The sequence below is a fragment of the Venturia canescens genome, chromosome 1 (assembly GCF_019457755.1).
Source record: "Venturia canescens isolate UGA chromosome 1, ASM1945775v1, whole genome shotgun sequence".
Taxonomy (NCBI): domain Eukaryota; kingdom Metazoa; phylum Arthropoda; class Insecta; order Hymenoptera; family Ichneumonidae; genus Venturia; species Venturia canescens.
The window spans coordinates 38,626,415-38,643,494 of NC_057421.1; the positions used below are offsets into that span (position 1 = coordinate 38,626,415).

A 17,080-nucleotide genomic window follows, 5' to 3' on the forward strand; every position below is an offset into this window, starting at 1 on the left:
AATGCATGTGTTAATATTGAGGAACAGTAATTCCCGAGGAAATAATTTTCCTTCGAATCGCTCTTGTTAAAATGAAACGAAAATGAAAGATAAAGTTGATTAATCTATTTATATCATATAAAGTCAGAATTCACAACAAAATAATTTTTTCCAAATTCCAGGAATCCACGTGTCGTACTCGACTAGTGGTATTTATCAAAATGTGTACGTGACTATAGAAAAAAAACATTGTATGGCTGAGTAGGTTCGAAAATTTCTTGTAATGTGCCTGATTATTTCTCATTTTCATTGGTTCTTACCGAATGGTATGTGTTCACTGAAGAAAATGAGAAGTGGATATTGCTATACGAACTTGCGAACAATCAAGTTCAAATTACTTGGAGATATTATTTTTATTTCAATCGATTTTATTATATTTGTTATTTTAGAGCAGCCCTGATTTGTTTTCGAATGAGCAATTTGAATAAAAAGTGATGGGCCGGACAAGTACGTTTAAGACGTATTTGAACATAATTTGTACCGATCCAATCGAAGTTGAATGTTGTGAATAATACCAGGGGATCCTAAAAATCGGAGGGGAATCGATTCTTTAAAGTGTGTACCTTGTTGAAGTAACGAATGACTTTCATGTGAATTTTTAATGATTTCATTTCCATTAATTTTTTTGTAATTTTGATAAAACGTTGTGAGCCCGACAACGATTCTCAACGCTCATTTGTCGCCGGAGATTATATTTCGAATAACCGATAAATACTTGACCTCGAATTGATATAATACATTTTAGTACTGCACGTAACTTCCGTTATCACTTTTTTTTTCATTAACTTTTTTCTTGAAAATAATTATCATGATTTTCAATTAAAGTTTCCGATTTATTCAATAAATATTCCAAATTATCAATAAAAACTTGGCCTCTAATTGATATCATACATTTTTATACTGCATGTAACTTGGATAGTACATTTTTCAATTTGTTCAATATTTATGAATTTTTTTGAAAATTTTTATTTTTCTTAACAGAATTTTTTTCGATTGTTTTTTATTGTTGAATTTTTTTGAACTTTTCAATTTTTCGTTTATTTATAACATATTAGAGTATAAGGAAAAAAATCGCCAAAGTTCAAGGGCAGTCTTGTGACGAAATATTTTCACTACAATTTTTACGAAAAATTGGTCTTTTATGGTGGAAACCAACTTTATAAGCTGAACATCATACCGAGGGAAAATAAGATTGGGAAAAGTACATTTATGGTCCCTTATTTGCTGATAATTTCATGAAAAAGATGATCCCATAAAAATTGTTCGTATGAGAATGGAATCTATAAAAATATACTAAGCAAATAATTCATAGAAATTTATACTAAAATCCTATAACCGTCATAACATAAATGAGGAACTTTTGAGAAAAAAGGCGTGATATCAAACCATAAACTTCCCCTAGGGAAAAAAAGGTTGGGACAAGTACATTGATGGTCTCTTGTTTCTAGATGACATAGAAAAAAGACTCAGAACCAGGAAAAAAATTCTATAAAAATAATAAACGAAAAATTGAAAAGTTCAAAAAAATTCAACAAAAATAAAAAATAATCGAAAAAAATTCTGTAAAGAAAAATAAAAAATTTTCAAAAAAATTCATAAATATTGGACAAATTGAAAAATGTACTATCCAAGTTACATGCAGTATAAAAATGTATGATATCAATTGGAGGCCAAGTTTTTATTGATAATTTGGTATATTTATCTAACATATCGGAAACTTTAATTGAAATTCATGATAATTATTTTCAAGAAAAAAGTTAATGAAAAATAGTCATAACGGAAGTTACGTGCAGTACTAAAATGTATTATATCAATTCGAGGTCAAGTATTTATCAGTTATTCGAAATATAATCTCCGGCGACAAATGAGCGTTGAGAATCCTTGTCGGGCTCACAACGTTTTATCAAAATTACTAAAAAATTAATGAAAATAAAATCATTAAAAATTCACATGAAAGTCATTCGTTACTTCAACAAGGTACACACTTCAAAGAATCGATTCCCCTCCGACTTTCACGATCTCCTGGTATTATTCACAACATTCAACTTCGATTGGATCGGTACAAATTATGTTCAAATACGTCTTAAACGTACTTGTCCGGCCCATCACTTTTTATTCAAATTTCTCATTCGAAAACAAATCAAAAACGAAGTTAATGCATGTGTTAATATTAAGGAACAGTAATTCCCGAGAAAATAATTGTCCTTCGAATCACTCTTGTCAAAATGAAACGAAAATGAAAGATGAAGTTGATTAATCTATTTATATTATATGGAGTCATAATTCACAACAAAATCATTTTTCTCCAAATTCCAGGAATCCACGTGTCGTACTCGACTAGTGATATTTATCAAAATGTGTACGTGACTATAGAAAAAAAACATTTCATGGCTGAGTAGGTTCAAAAATTTCTAGTAATGGGCCTGATTATTTCTCATTTTCATTGGTTCTTACCGAATGGTATGTGTTCACTGAAGAAAATGAGAAGTGGATATTGCTATACGAACTTGCGAACAATCAAGTTCAAATTACTTGCAGATATTATTTTTATTTCTATCCATTTTATTATATTTGTCATTATAGAACAGTCCTGATTTGTTTTCGAATGAGCAATTTGAATAAAAAGTGATGGGCCGGACAAGTACGTTTAAGACGTATTTGAACATAATTTGTACCGATCCAATCGAAGTTGAATGTTGTGAATAATACCAGGAGATCGTGAAAGTCGGAGGGGAATCGATTCTTTAAAGTGTGTACCTTGTTGAAGTAACGAATGACTTTCATGTGAATTTTTAATGATTTTATTTTCATTAATTTTTTAGTAATTTTGATAAAACGTTGTGAGCCCGACAAGGATTCTCAACGCTCATTTGTCGCCGGAGATTATATTTCGAATAACTGATAAATACTTGACCTCGAATTGATATAATACATTTTAGTACTGCACGTAACTTCCGTTATGACTATTTTTCATTAACTTTTTTCTTGAAAATAATTATCATGAATTTCAATTAAAGTTTCCGATATGTTAGATAAATATTCCAAATTATCAATAAAAACTTGGCCTCCAATTGATATCATACATTTTTATACTGCATGTAACTTGGATAGTACATTTTTCAATTTGTCCAATATTTATGAATTTTTTTGAAAATTTTTTATTTTTCTTTACAGAATTTTTTTCGATTATTTTTTATTTTTGTTGAATTTTTTTGAACTTTTCAATTTTTCGTTTATTATTTTTATAGAATTTTTTTCCTGGTTCTGAGTCTTTTTTCTATGTCATCCAGAAACAAGAGACCATCAATGTACTTGTCCCAACCTTTTTTTCCCTAGGGTCCATTATTCCATCAATAAACACAAGATTACCAGTTCCATTAGCGGACATGCATCCCCATACCATTACCGAGCCTCCACCATGTTTCACTGTAGCCTTCAGGTTTTTTAAATTCAGCTCCGTATTTGTTTTTCTCTATACTTTTTGCCGTCCATCGCTTCCGAAAAAATCAAATTTACTTTCATCCGAAAAAATAACTGTGTTCCAGAAGTTAGTATCCTTATTAATGAATGCTTTAGCAAAATCTAATCGAAGTTGTTTGTTCTTCTTACTGATGAAGGGCTTCTTTCGTGGAACTCTGCCATGAATATCGTTGTTCCATAATATTCTTCGACACAATTGGGCGTGAACTTCTTTATTAAACCTTGCACTAACGTCTGCTGCCAATTTTGGTGCAGATATAAAAGGATTTTTCTTCACTTCACGAAGAACCGCCTTTTCTTCTCGTGGCGTTAGTTTTTTTGGACGTCCGGATCTTACTCTATTTGCGAGATTTCCATCCGTATTCATTTTTTTTATTATATAGCAAACTGTGGATTTACTTCTTCCTACAATAGCACTGATTTCTTTATATGACTTCCCTTCTCTGTGCAGTTTAACAATTATTTCTCTTTCAGATTTGGTAGTTTCTGATTTTTTTCCGCTCATTATTTTGAATCGCTAATAAATCGGTTTGATCTGTTTTCCAGCACTACTAGAGGCACACTGAAGACTGTTTGTTTACATTCAGAAGCTCGTTTAACGTTATGTTTACTGTATACTTACATTGTAGTACAGGGTTCGAATAGTTTTGTTACGTGTTATGTGTACGTAGTCATAATAATGGATATCCACTTTGTTTACGTATTATTGGATTTTTCTAGAACTTTATATATATTTAGTACTTTTATGTAGGTTACTATAAATACATTTTGTTTTAATAAATTACAATTCATTGTATGCTATCTTCATGATTGATCATTTTCTGGCATCCCGTTCGAATACTTACGTTGCTCACTGTATGCATCGCGCATTTTTTATATCCTTTTTCGCACACATATCACAGACTACATTTACGCGGCCGCTTTGATACTGGTTCAGTATATCACAAAATTTAACGAAATAAATAGTAATATGCACTTCGTTGGATGACGAAAATTATTTTTAGTTATCCCGCACGCACTTCATAACATCATAACCCCAAACGTCAACATGACGTGAAACTTCGGCTGGTGACTTTCGAGCTCTCAGCATGTGACGTCAGTCCGCGACACCGCCGCGAAGTTAGACCGAGGGACATGAGGCCTTTGATGGTATTATATACAGACATGTCAAATTTCTAAATGTGTTAGTAACTTTTGCATAATCTTGAGCCTGTGCAAAGTTTTTTCTCAGCAATTACACTACTGATCGTGTTGGTTTCGGGCTCATTCGAAAGAGATTTTGAAATTTAGTCGCCAAACTAATTTTCGCTTAATAAAACATCTCTTGAGCTCCGCAATTCTAGATAATGACATGCCAGTTTTACCCCCACCACCGCGAATCGTTTTATTCAGAGAAAAGATAGTCTCGGCGAGAGCCTCAGGCCAGCAGACGACAGGGCTGTCAATGTACTTGTCCCGAGACTCTACCAAGTCTCTTGATCTAATTTTCTCATCGATATATTTTTTGAGAGTTCTGGGAAACAGGTAGCCTGTTCTTCACTGGGAAGAGAGGGGAGAGCATTTATAATTTGAGATGGAGCAATTTTATTTAATAATTCGATAATGCGAGGGTCATCTTTTGAAAATCCAGTGGAAGAGGAATCGATATTCGATCTCCTTTTAAAGGCTTTGATTACACTGGCACACAAAAAAAAAGTGGTAAGTACCTAGAACCGGACCCATCAATCTCTACGTATTTTGGCCCGCTGAATCCGAATCCAGGGTCAGATTGGCCAATATACCTAAAAAATTTTGAGTAAATTCCAAAAAACCGCAAAAATTGCGGAAAATCGCTGTTAAGAGCATAATAAAAGTTCTCTTCGCGTTACGCGAGGGTGATTTTCATGTAATTTGATACACTGAATCTGAATCGAAGGTTAGATTGACTAATACATCTCCAAAATTTTTAGTAAATTTCAAAAAACCGCAAAAATGACGGAAAATTGCTGTTTAAAGCATGATAAAAGTTGTCTTCGACCTTAATCGGGGGTGTTTTTTTATGTAATTTGATGCGCTGAATCTGAATCTGGAGTCAGATCGGCTGATATACCCGCAAAATTTTGAGTAACTGCAAAATCTCTAAAAATGGGTCAAAATCGCTAGCATGGGTAGAAGAAGAGTTTTATTGATCTAGATCGAGTACGCTCCTTTTGTATTTCGATACGCTGAAACCGAAACCGGGCGTCTATTTAACTCGTACGTCTCCAAAATTTTGCTTCCATGGAAAAAACCGGCTAAAATTGTTCTTTACGAATTTCAAGCAGCTCAATCCGATTCTGGTAGCTAGTAGTCCCGATCATGCGCACTTCCATCGAAGATCGTGAAAAATAACAAAAAAAAATAGCAAAAAAACGTCAAAAATAGTTTTTTAAATGTTTTACATATGCATGATTCATCTTAAACTGTACACAAATAAAAAGATCTGTATATTCTGTATGCAATAAACTAGAAACTGGAGAAAATTTTATAAAAAACTTGAATATAAAACTATCGCAGGCATCAAAAAATCAAACGAGACGTTAATTCATACGTTATTTTTATGAAACTAGCATTAACCCTGGCGTTACACGCCCATTTGAATTTGGACATCAATCCACATATGCTCGGCGGCAACTATCTCTTCGCAACAATTCGGGACAACGAATAAACAAAACCATTGCAACGGATCGAAGCTTTACATTTCGATTTTTCGAAATTTTTTTCTTTAAGAAAGGGGGAATAGGAATTCACTAGGGAATCACTTTTCATCGAATTTCAAGACACTTTCATTCATTCACAATAATATCTCTTGTATATTACAGAAAAATTTGTTTGCATTTTTTCTATAATGAATGCAATTAAGTTAAAATCTCTAGGAGGTCATTTTCTCAATTCCCTCTGTATGCATACATGTGATCCATCAGATCTAGAAGAGTCCTGATTTTTTTTTGAATGAGCAATTTGAATGAAAAGTGATGGGCCGGAAAAGTACTTTTAGCACATATTTAAACATCATTTGTACCGATACGAAATCGACGTCGAATATTGTGAATACCAGGGGATCCTGATTTTTTTTGGATTTGAACACTTCTCAGAACAATTTCATATTGTGAAAAATTCTGGATTATATACTAATAAAATACTCATTCTCCGATTGATGTTATAAATTTTAGTGCTGCACATAACTCAGATGGTAACTTTTTTGATTAACTAGAATTTTCTCAAGTTCCGGTTGCTTCCCGTAGGAATAAATTTCTCACGTTCTATTTCAATTTTTTTTTCCTTTACAATATATTTACGGATTTGTATTTTTTTTAATATAATGTTTTTTCATGATTTGTGAAAGTTTTTCTTAATTGTTTTGTTGAAATTATTTACAGTCCGTTTCGTAATTTTTTTTTACATACCATTATGTTTTGAATTTTTTTCATTCGTCATCCAATGTACTTGTCATTTTTGCATTCATTTGACAACGTTTTGTTCGTTTGAATCAAACGTTTTTCATACATTACCAAGATTTAGAAGATTCATTTTTTTGGAATGGTTTTTTTTTTATAACCTTCAGTAATGAATTGGCCATTTGAAGCAAGTTTCGAGAGAATAGATCGAACATCTTCTTATAAATCATCGTGTTTTTAACTACACGAGTGTCACATGGGGTTTCACTGAAAGGAAAGGTACTTTAGTGTTCCCCTCCGATTTTGATAATTTTTTTATATGTTATAGTCCATCGAAAAATAAGAGACACGTATTTTTTTATCGGCTTAAAGTTATTTTTAAGGGGTGAAATAACCTATATGACATGTTCAACTTTTTATGCACCCTTACTGCAAAGGGGTGAACCACCCCCGAATATCCAGATTTTTGTCGTATAAAAAAAACTTACGATCCGATTCTAATAAAACAAACGTCATTTTGCAGAGCAAAAAAAAAATAAAATTGACGTGTTTTTGAGTTTTCCTCAAATCAAAAAAATTAAGGTAGTAAAACACCCTTAAAATGTCAAATTTTATTTCGAGCACTGTCCCCTTCCGATTTCAGTATTCTTTTTATAGAATGTAGCTTGTCAAAAAATAAGAGACACGTATTTTTTTTTATCGGCCGAAAGTTATTTTTAAGGGGTGAAATCAACCCCCAAAGTTGGGCATGTTTTGCATCTGTTAGAGTGTTTCATATAGAAGCACTCAACCGATCGTAACCTAACTAATTGCAAAATGTTTTATACGTCCAATAACCTATATTACATGTTCAATTTCTTATGCACCCCTATTACATGGGGATGATTCACCCCCTGACATTCATAATTTTTTTATATAAAAAAAAAATTTCATTCGATTTCAAGGGAACAAACAACATTTCGAAGAACGAAAAGAGTTCACGTTGACGTATCTTTGAATTTTTCCAAGAGAAAAAAATCAAGGAGGTAAAGCAACCCTAAAACCTCAAATTTCATTCTGCGCACCGAAATGATTAAATTCAATTCAATTGGTCTCTTTATCATTGCGGATCGACTTACATTCTAATTAATATGTTATTTACATATACATCGGCTGTTTAAATTACATGAAAAATTGAGTACTCCTACATCTTCCATGGTCGCGACTTTCACAATTTTTTATTTTCGTATATACATGGGCTGTATACAAACATATATATTGTGACGTGACATTTTGCCCCGCCACTCGTACGAATTGTGTCGACCAGTGGACCGGGTTGACGGCCCATTTTCCACGACTTTTCGACTCGTCGGGTGTTGGTCGGAGCCGGACTCATTATTGCGTAATTATTGTATTAAGTTCGAAAAACCGCCTACATTACCGATTTGAGAGATTTTAGTTAATTTTAGCTACCTGTTACCTACGTGGCAGGAAGAGAGAGAATTTCGTTGTCTATTTTTGAGTTTAATCTGACGTTTATTTACAGAGAATTTCGTTGTCTATTTTTGGATTTAATCTGACGTTTATTTAAAGTAAAATTTCATTGTCGTTTTGGGATATTTGGTGTCGCCCCCGCGACTGGGTTTGCGAACCGTCTTTTATTGTGACGATGCTTTGCTGTTGTTCGACCCGATCTCGTTCGCGAGAAACACCCTCCCACACCGTCTTCGAGTTACGAGCATCATTCTCGACCAGTGGACGGCTGAGAGGACACGCTGGCATAGGCCATTCGTTGAACACCGCCCGTGCCTCTCCCGCTGCAGTAACCGAGAGTTACACCGTAAATTCGGGTGCCACGGTCCGTGCGATACGGCGCCTCGTCGGGTGGGATCCGGGGGAGTTTTCTGGAGCCAAGGTGCTGTTTTGCCTGGTGGTTTTTGTCGTGGGCCCACCATGACTTCTAGACGTCCGAAGTCATGAGGGAGGCCTCCCCTCGGTCCTTCAGAGCTGCCCGCCGGATCCCCAAGAGGAAAGGCACTCGAATCACGGCAATTAAGTCGGGAGGAATGTTTCAAACGGACGGGAGAGATGAGAGCAACAGGGAGGCAAATTACCGACGTGGCGCTTCTTAATTTGAATTCCCGCGAAAGCGTGAACTACGAGCCTATGCTCTGGCTCACGCCTAGCGTGTGAGCGCTGCGGTTCGCGGGCCTAGTTGTGGGGATGGCGCCGAATATTGAGGACCACTCGTTCGCACAATGAGTCTTGTTCCGATCACCTCACCGGCGAGTCAGAAATCCGAGTCTGCAGTCATCTAGGTCTCTTTTGTCTTTTCTTCGGGTGCGACGAGTGATCTCCTCGGTGAGCCCACTACTCTTTCTCCCCGGGTTCTTTGGTAGAATTGAGCGTATTGTTTCGGAATTTAGTTCCGGTTTTCTTTGAGTTTTGTTGCCTGGTGGTCTTTTCTTTGAGGGAGATCTGTGTGGCGAAGTAGCGAGCGAGATTGCGGCCGCTACTTCCCAATCTCCATTATTTTTCGTGTAGTTTATTGAGACGCTCAACTCTATCAGAGGATTCACTCTTAATCTGGTTCAATGCATTATTATCTGATTTCGAAGATGGTGTGAACGATTATTCGTTCGAGTTTTGATAAAGCGCTGAATATTGCGCGCAGTAAAGTTTGAGTTCGCTTTTGTCTCTCTCTCCCTGCACATGTCGAGAGCCCTAGTTAGCGCGCTAGCCGCGCGATGTTTTCGTTGGGTCTCTCTCTTTCTCATTGTCGCGTTCGGGATGTACGGCGGTTAGTCAAGGCATTATGTTTCAGTATTTTTCTCCCGTTTCTTTTATATTGCGCCTTCTTTCGGGCCTGCTATTGTATTATTTCTTGTCTCACGATCGACGTATTTTCTGTTACCTCTTTTGAAGTATTCTATTGTAAAATTGCGTTATTCTCCGTCGTCGATCATAATTTCGCCTATCTTTTGTCTTTCGCGTTGCGTCCGTGCATTGCCCAAAATCGCGGGCTTCTATCTTTTGTGATTCCTGTCGCCGTGTGGTAGGTTAGCTCGCGGATGAATTATTGGGTAGTAAATTACCAGGTGTCGATTACCTTTTGCCTTTGCGCTACTTACGACACCCGCGTAATCTACCTGGAATTGTCTCACCGTGGTCACTTTGTTGCCTACCCTGCCTTAGTGACCAATGCGTTACAATTTCCGTCATAGCAGTTACCTATTACCTATTGCCTATTGCCTGTAGTTACCTTGCGAACTCGGGTAGGTCGTTAGCGATGTTTAGTTACCTACTTGTAAACAGGGGCAACGCGATGGCGAATTAAAATTACCATTTTTCCGAATTATTATCTTGTTCCGTTTAACTGGCGAATCTAAACTATCGTTTCCTGAAATGTTATTTTGTTGAACATTAATTGGCGATCTCGTATTTTTCTCCTGTATAATTTGTTTTCCGCTAAAAATTGTGAATAAATGACGCATACTGTTTCGAATTTTATATTTTGTTGTGGGCTATTTCTTTTGTGTTTCGTAACCGCTACTTTGCCCCAAGGATCCCCCCCTCTACCTTTTGTATCTCAGATGAGCTGAGTAGTCGGACCGGCCTCGGTCACTCGTTCCCCTCGTACACTCTAGACTTTAATTTTGCGTTGCGTTACCATCACGAGGATTGACGAAAATCAAGTCGATTAATTCGACGGTACTTGGTACCTGGCGCCCAGTTCATCCTCGTAGCCGGAGAGTAGCACGAGGCGAGGTGAGTGAGCCGAGAAGGGACAGATCGTACCTTCCCGGGAAAATCTTGTTACAATATATAGGATATACATAGGCGCTAAAATCCTTCATGTATTAAAAATAGATTCCAATTCACATTTTCGTTTCAATTATCATTTCTGAACTTATGGATTATATTTTGAACAGTAATGATGTTCTTCGAAGAAATGTTTGAAACAAAGTGACTTTTTACACCACGAACATCTTACTACAGCCACATTTGTGCAGCCTTCAATTTCACATTGTATTTGAGATGAGATACCAAAAGCAAATTCAACGGGATTTTCGAAATTCTCAGGTCGTTCTTCTATGTACCCACTTTTGAACCAGGCATATCGAAATAAATTTTCGTACCTCGGAGATGATAATTGATTATGTACCAGATTGATTGCTTGATTATATTATTTCGTAAATGTAGACTTAAATCATAATCAAGTAATATGACACTGTCTGAAAAATGTCTGACATAATTTTTCCAAATTCTAAATCCGAAGACATCGAAAGGCTGAATATTCCCTGTCGTTCCCTTTGGTATGATCATTGTAACAATTTCTTTGGTACGTGGTGTAACTTCCGTGACAACACTGGGACAATGTCCACTCCATGAATCTATCAGCCGACGTTTGGGAAAAACACTTCTTGAAGCCATACTTTGAAATGTTCTATAAATCAATACGTGAAAGTTAATGGCATATCTTTTTTTTATATTTGAATATCACATACCAATGTACCTGATGTAGTCTTGCCAGATTTTTAAACGCTTATAAAGACATTAGGAGGTCGAAAAATGGTTCGTTCTACAATTGGCCCCAACCGCCCTGATGGCTCTTTTAAAATTATCAAAAGAGGTGACAACAATTTTCCTGCTGCTGATATTGTTGGCTGGATTGTGTAGCTATGAGTTGTCGCTGAAACGGATTGAACAAGGCATTCTACTTGTTTTGTACCTTCTTCTGTTAACGTTCGCCCTGAATGGATTTCTAATTGGAAACCACTTTGATCAGAATTATAAATATTTTCCGAGCCATATTCTTTAATTTTCAATTGAACTTCGGAGACAAATTTTTTAGCATCGTTTTGTAATATATCCTTTGATTCGAGGGTCTTTCTTGTCACGAATTTATTTATTTTTCTACTTGTTATTCGATGAATTTTTAAAAATTTTTTTATCCATGTTGGCGAAGCCCTAAAACGCAAATCCTCGTGCCCAATTAATTTTTGGGCCTGTAGTGCCCATCTCCGAAGATCAATATTGTGCACGATGAGACCTGCTTCTATGGCGCTTTTCAGATTATCAGTTGTATATTCAGAAATGCGCAACAATTTTTCCTTGTAAGTTCCGCCTTTATTAATTTGTTTAGCCCAGCGCCTTAATTGCTGCACAGATTTAACGAGTTTAAATCGATTTTGGACTTGTTTTATTTTCCTATTTTGTTTTGTTTTAGCACTTCTCCAGTACTCAATAGCTCTTTTTTTGTAGTCATAGCTCAATTCTTCTTCATCGTCAGTACACGTTTCAGGGCTTAATGAAGATTCTCCAAGACCCCATTTGTTCAGGATTGAGCGAGGCCTCGACGGTAGCGCGAGAGAATTCGGGCCGGGCTCTCGCGCTCCGCCGCTGGCGTCGCCAGTTCGCGGGTTCGGACATTTTGGGCGCGTGCAATTAGAGCAGCCGGGTGCTCGTTTCACGCGCTCACGGGGGGCGTCGCCACCTCCTGGGCAGTAATTAGCACGGGACCGGGGAAGCACACCGCGCATGTGCGCGGGGCTTCATCATCGATCTCCATGATTGATGCCCTCAGTCTTGATCCGGTCGCTGAAGCTTGCAATACGGCTAATCACTGCATCTCACCTTCTCACCAGTTTTCGGTATCAAATTCGGGTTCTCTTATTTATTTTCGGTTCAAATCATTACACGGACTCTGCGCATTTAACGGAACATTCTCTCGGACTCATTTTTAACGGAATATCTCAAAAAATCATCGGGTTCTTTCTCACGAGCACGCTTCGGTCGTCCATCTTGTTCGTCTCGCACGTGCTCGACGAACACCGGGTCAACTCGCCATTTTTATCATCGGGCTTAATCGCACTAATTGTCGGGCAAATACTGTACTTTAAGATAGAACAGCGGAACAATAAATTCCTCACTATTTTTCTCGCACCACCGGCGTACTTATTCTTCGTTAACCACCTACACCAGACTCCTTGCAAAAACACCATTCGATGTCATTATCTTCGACAGGTTCTACTATGACATTTCTATACGGTTCTTGAAAATCTAATGTCGTATCTTCGACGATTTCTAGTCGATTGAACTCTGCTATAGAAGCTTTCAGAATTGCCGCGAAACTTTCTTTCAATTCCACTTCATAATTATTAACAGGACTGTCAGGAATGTTCATCACTTCGAATGTAAGAAACAGCAGTCTTATTACGTTCATTGGATTGATCGACATGATAATAACGATATGAAATTCACGATAGCGGACACGATAATGACTGATCAACAATCGAACAGCAACTTAACTTCTAGAGTGATATGAAGGCAGTTTTTGCTTTTTTATCTTGAGTGGGAGGCTTAATCTGATATCACCACGAAAACAGCATTTTTTTTTGTTTTTCGGATACCCCTCAAGCATTAGCCTGAGCGAGCTGGCTTTTCCAAGAATATAATAGGCGTCGAGCCACTATTGCGACTCTTGATAATTGAGATTTTTTATCTTCGTAAATCGTTCAAAATAGAAACTTATATAAATAGAAGAGATACCAACACTTCTGTATAAAGGTGAAGCATGCCAGAATATTCAATTCTCTATCTGATTATGATGGCAGCCGAAGTACATGCGAGATAGATATTATTTTAGTATATAAGTGGATACGCAATGATGATGAGACCAATATGCAATGCGGCGCGCAATATAGAATTTGAGATTTAAGGGGTCTTTCACCCCCAGAATTTTTATTATCGGAAAAATCCAAAGACACGTCACCTTTAATTTTTTGCTCTTCAAAATATTGTTTGTTCCATTGAAATCGAACGACAATTTTTTTTTATACCAAAAAATTATGAATGTCAGGGGGTGGTTTACCCCCTGCAGTAAGGGTGCATAAGAAGTTAAAAATATTATACAGGTTATTTGACGTATAAAACATTTTGCAATTGGTTAGGTTACGATCGGTTGAGTGCTTCTATATGAAACACTCTAACAGATGCAAAACATGCCCAACTTTGGGGGTTGATTTCACTCCTTAAAAATAACTTTCGGCCGATAAAAAAAAATACGTGTCTCTTATTTTTTGACAAGCTACATTCTATAAAAAGAATACTGAAATCGGAAGGGGACAGTGCTCGAAATAAAATTTGACATTTTAAGGGTGTTTTACTACCTTAATTTTTTTGATTTGAGGAAAACTCAAAAACACGTCAATTTTATTTTTTTTTGCTCTGCAAAATGGCGTTTGCTTTATTAGAATCGGATCGTAAGTTTTTTTTATACGGCAAAAATCTGGATATTCGGGGGTGGTTCACCCCTTTGCAGTAAGGGTGCATAAAAAGTTGAACATGTCATATAGGTTATTTGACATGCAGAACATTTTGCAATTGGTTTTGTTTCGATCGGTTGAGTGCTTCTATATAAAACAGTCTACCAGATGCAAAACATGCCCAACTTCGGGGGTCGATTTCACCCCTTAAAAATAACTTTAAGCCGATAAAAAAAAATACGTGTCTCTTATTTTTCGATGGACTATAACATATAAAAAAATTATCAAAATCGGAGGGGAACACTAAAGTACCTTTCCTTGTGAGACTACTGTCCAAGTGGCATAAAACATAAATGTACTTGTCTCCAATTTTTCCACAGCATTCGTGCTGTTACTTATGATTTGATTTGACTACTTTTTGTGCACTGTGCGTAGAGAACCTAAGTGAGACCTGGACCAGGGATATCAGAGCGGTGCGGGGACGGGGGAGCGCGGGGAAGGAACCGGCGCGGGGTCTGTTGCGGGGCAGGGTGTGGAGGGGGAACCGTTGTGGAGGGGATGGTCAGAGAGAGAGAGAGAGAGGAAGAGGCTGGAGGCGACGTGGAGAGGTAGGAGGGGGTGATGGTCAAGTGGAAAGTGTGAGAGAGGGAGTGAGACAATAAAATTTATAACTTTTAGCAAAAGTTTTTTGAACAGTGGGTTTTGTTTTACATGAACTTCCACACAGGTTTTTCTCAAAGCAGAATTCCATGAAATGACTATCGGAGGAAACCGAAACGAAAGATTTATTTCGGTCATTGCAAGGACCTTTTCTAATTAAATTTAAGTCTTTGATGAAAAAAAAGGGGGAACCGACTTCTACGTTTACAAGGTTCAGAAATACTAGCACCTGCATTCCCAGAATTTGTTCATTGTTCATCAAAAGATGTCCTCTGGTTTTTTTTGTGAAACTTTGGGAAGAAATGCAATCGTCATCCATGACCTTTTTAATGAAGTCTTTCGGTAAAAGGCGAACCGACTTTTTTTTCATGGTATGGATTATAAAGTCAGGAGCACCTGCATTTACACGACATTGTTTCCGAAAAAGATGTCTCCTAGGTTTTTCTCCGAATAGCCGCCGACCCACAATTTTTCCCGAGCTTGGTTACTGATATGTCGAAGAAATACCTTCTAATAGATCGCCATCTTCGTATATTCGATTCTTACATCATACTTGGTAAAAGGATAGTTTAAAAGAAAGATGTCGATCCGTGGGGGTGTAACGAAACGTTAAAGTAATGAAGATGTCTTTGAGTTAGAGACCGACTTTCACGCTATAATCGACAGGAGTGCATGCACCTGCTTGTTCATGATTGACCCATTGTTTCCGCAAAAGATGTCCTTAAGTTTTTTCCTCTTAAATAAATCTTCGCCCACCCACATTTTTTTTTTCTTAACATCGATCTAGAGTAATCATGGGAATATGTAAAAGAAATGCCGACAGGTTTCAACCCTCACATATACAGTTCTCATATACACCCTCTCTCCTAGAAAAAAAGTTAACTATTAGGAAAAAGTTTGGTGGGATGACGTTAATTTTGTCGAGATGATTTCAAAAATCGAGACATTCGGGATCGAGTTTTCTTCGAGTCCACATCGAAGTTTAGTTTCATATTCTCCTCTCACCATGGCAAATGTCAATGATGTTGATGATATGGAAAAGTTTTTAAGTGATCGTGCGGCTTCGTTACAATCGGTAGAAGAATATATTGCGTGGGAAGAACAGTGTGATGCGTTTATCGCATCGTTGAGTGGCGAAAATTCTTCCAAAACGTGCTCGATTGAATATAGCATCACAAAGGTCATTAATTGCGCGAATTATACGTTTAGAAACTTTGAAAACAACAACCCGTTCCCAGTTCATTCACACGGGTGATGGGTTAAATGATCGAAACTTGGTGAAGCCGACACAGCATTTGGAAATCGTGTGCTAACCGGTGCTGTGATTAATAAAAATTACATCGATCCACGAAAATTCCATCAAGACTCATACGACTTGGTGGCATTGCAAGTGGTGGACAATATTTCCAAACATAACAGAATAAAAATTAATACCGAATTTAATGGTGAGTTCACGGTGAATGGCAAGAGTGCAAATAAAAGTATAACCATCCATAAAAAAAACTTGGAAAAAAATTGTTTTTTTAATTGTAAAAAAAATTATTTTACAAAAAAAATACAGAACAATTCGAAAAAAATTTCTCAAATCTTGAAAAAGCACTATCTTTAAAAATAACTAATCTATATGTATTTTTTTAAGTGTCAAAAGAATCAAATAACAAGTAAAAAATAAAAAACTGAAAAATCGTGCTTGAAATCATTTTGGAAACCGATGCCTCATTCTTATTATTTGATTCGAACAGCTCAATCAAATGAAAAAAATTCCATCTAATTCACGTGCAGCATTAAAATTTATGATATCAATTCTTCTCAGACTTTCAGGATCCTCTGGTATTATTCACAAAATTCGACGTCGATTGGATCGATACAAATTATGTTTAAATATGTGTTAAAAGTACTTGTCCGGCCCATCACTTTCCGTTCAAATTGTTTATCCAAATAAAAATCAGGGCTTGTCTAGAACTGATGAGTCACAAGTATTCATGCAGAGGGAATTGAGAGAATTATCTTCAAGTAATTGTTACTTAAGGAGGTTGTATCGTTTCTTACGTGAAAATTATTTTTCACCGTAGCTACATAAAATTTTGCGAACACGAAATTCAAAGCAAAGTCCGACTTGTAGAGAAATTTCACAACGATTTACCGTCTAGAAATTGAGATATTTAATTCCAAAATCACCACTTTTGTACACTCTTGACATATGTCTTATGGCGTCAGGGGTGCCGAGGTTTGGTTTTT

General features: G+C 36.6%; 1 protein-coding gene across 3 annotated transcripts in view; it reads right to left on the reverse strand.

Moving 5' to 3' along the window:
- grnd (grindelwald) overlaps positions 1 to 17,080 on the reverse strand; it is a 318,742-nt gene that overhangs the window by 269,997 nt on the left and 31,665 nt on the right. The window lies entirely within an intron of this gene.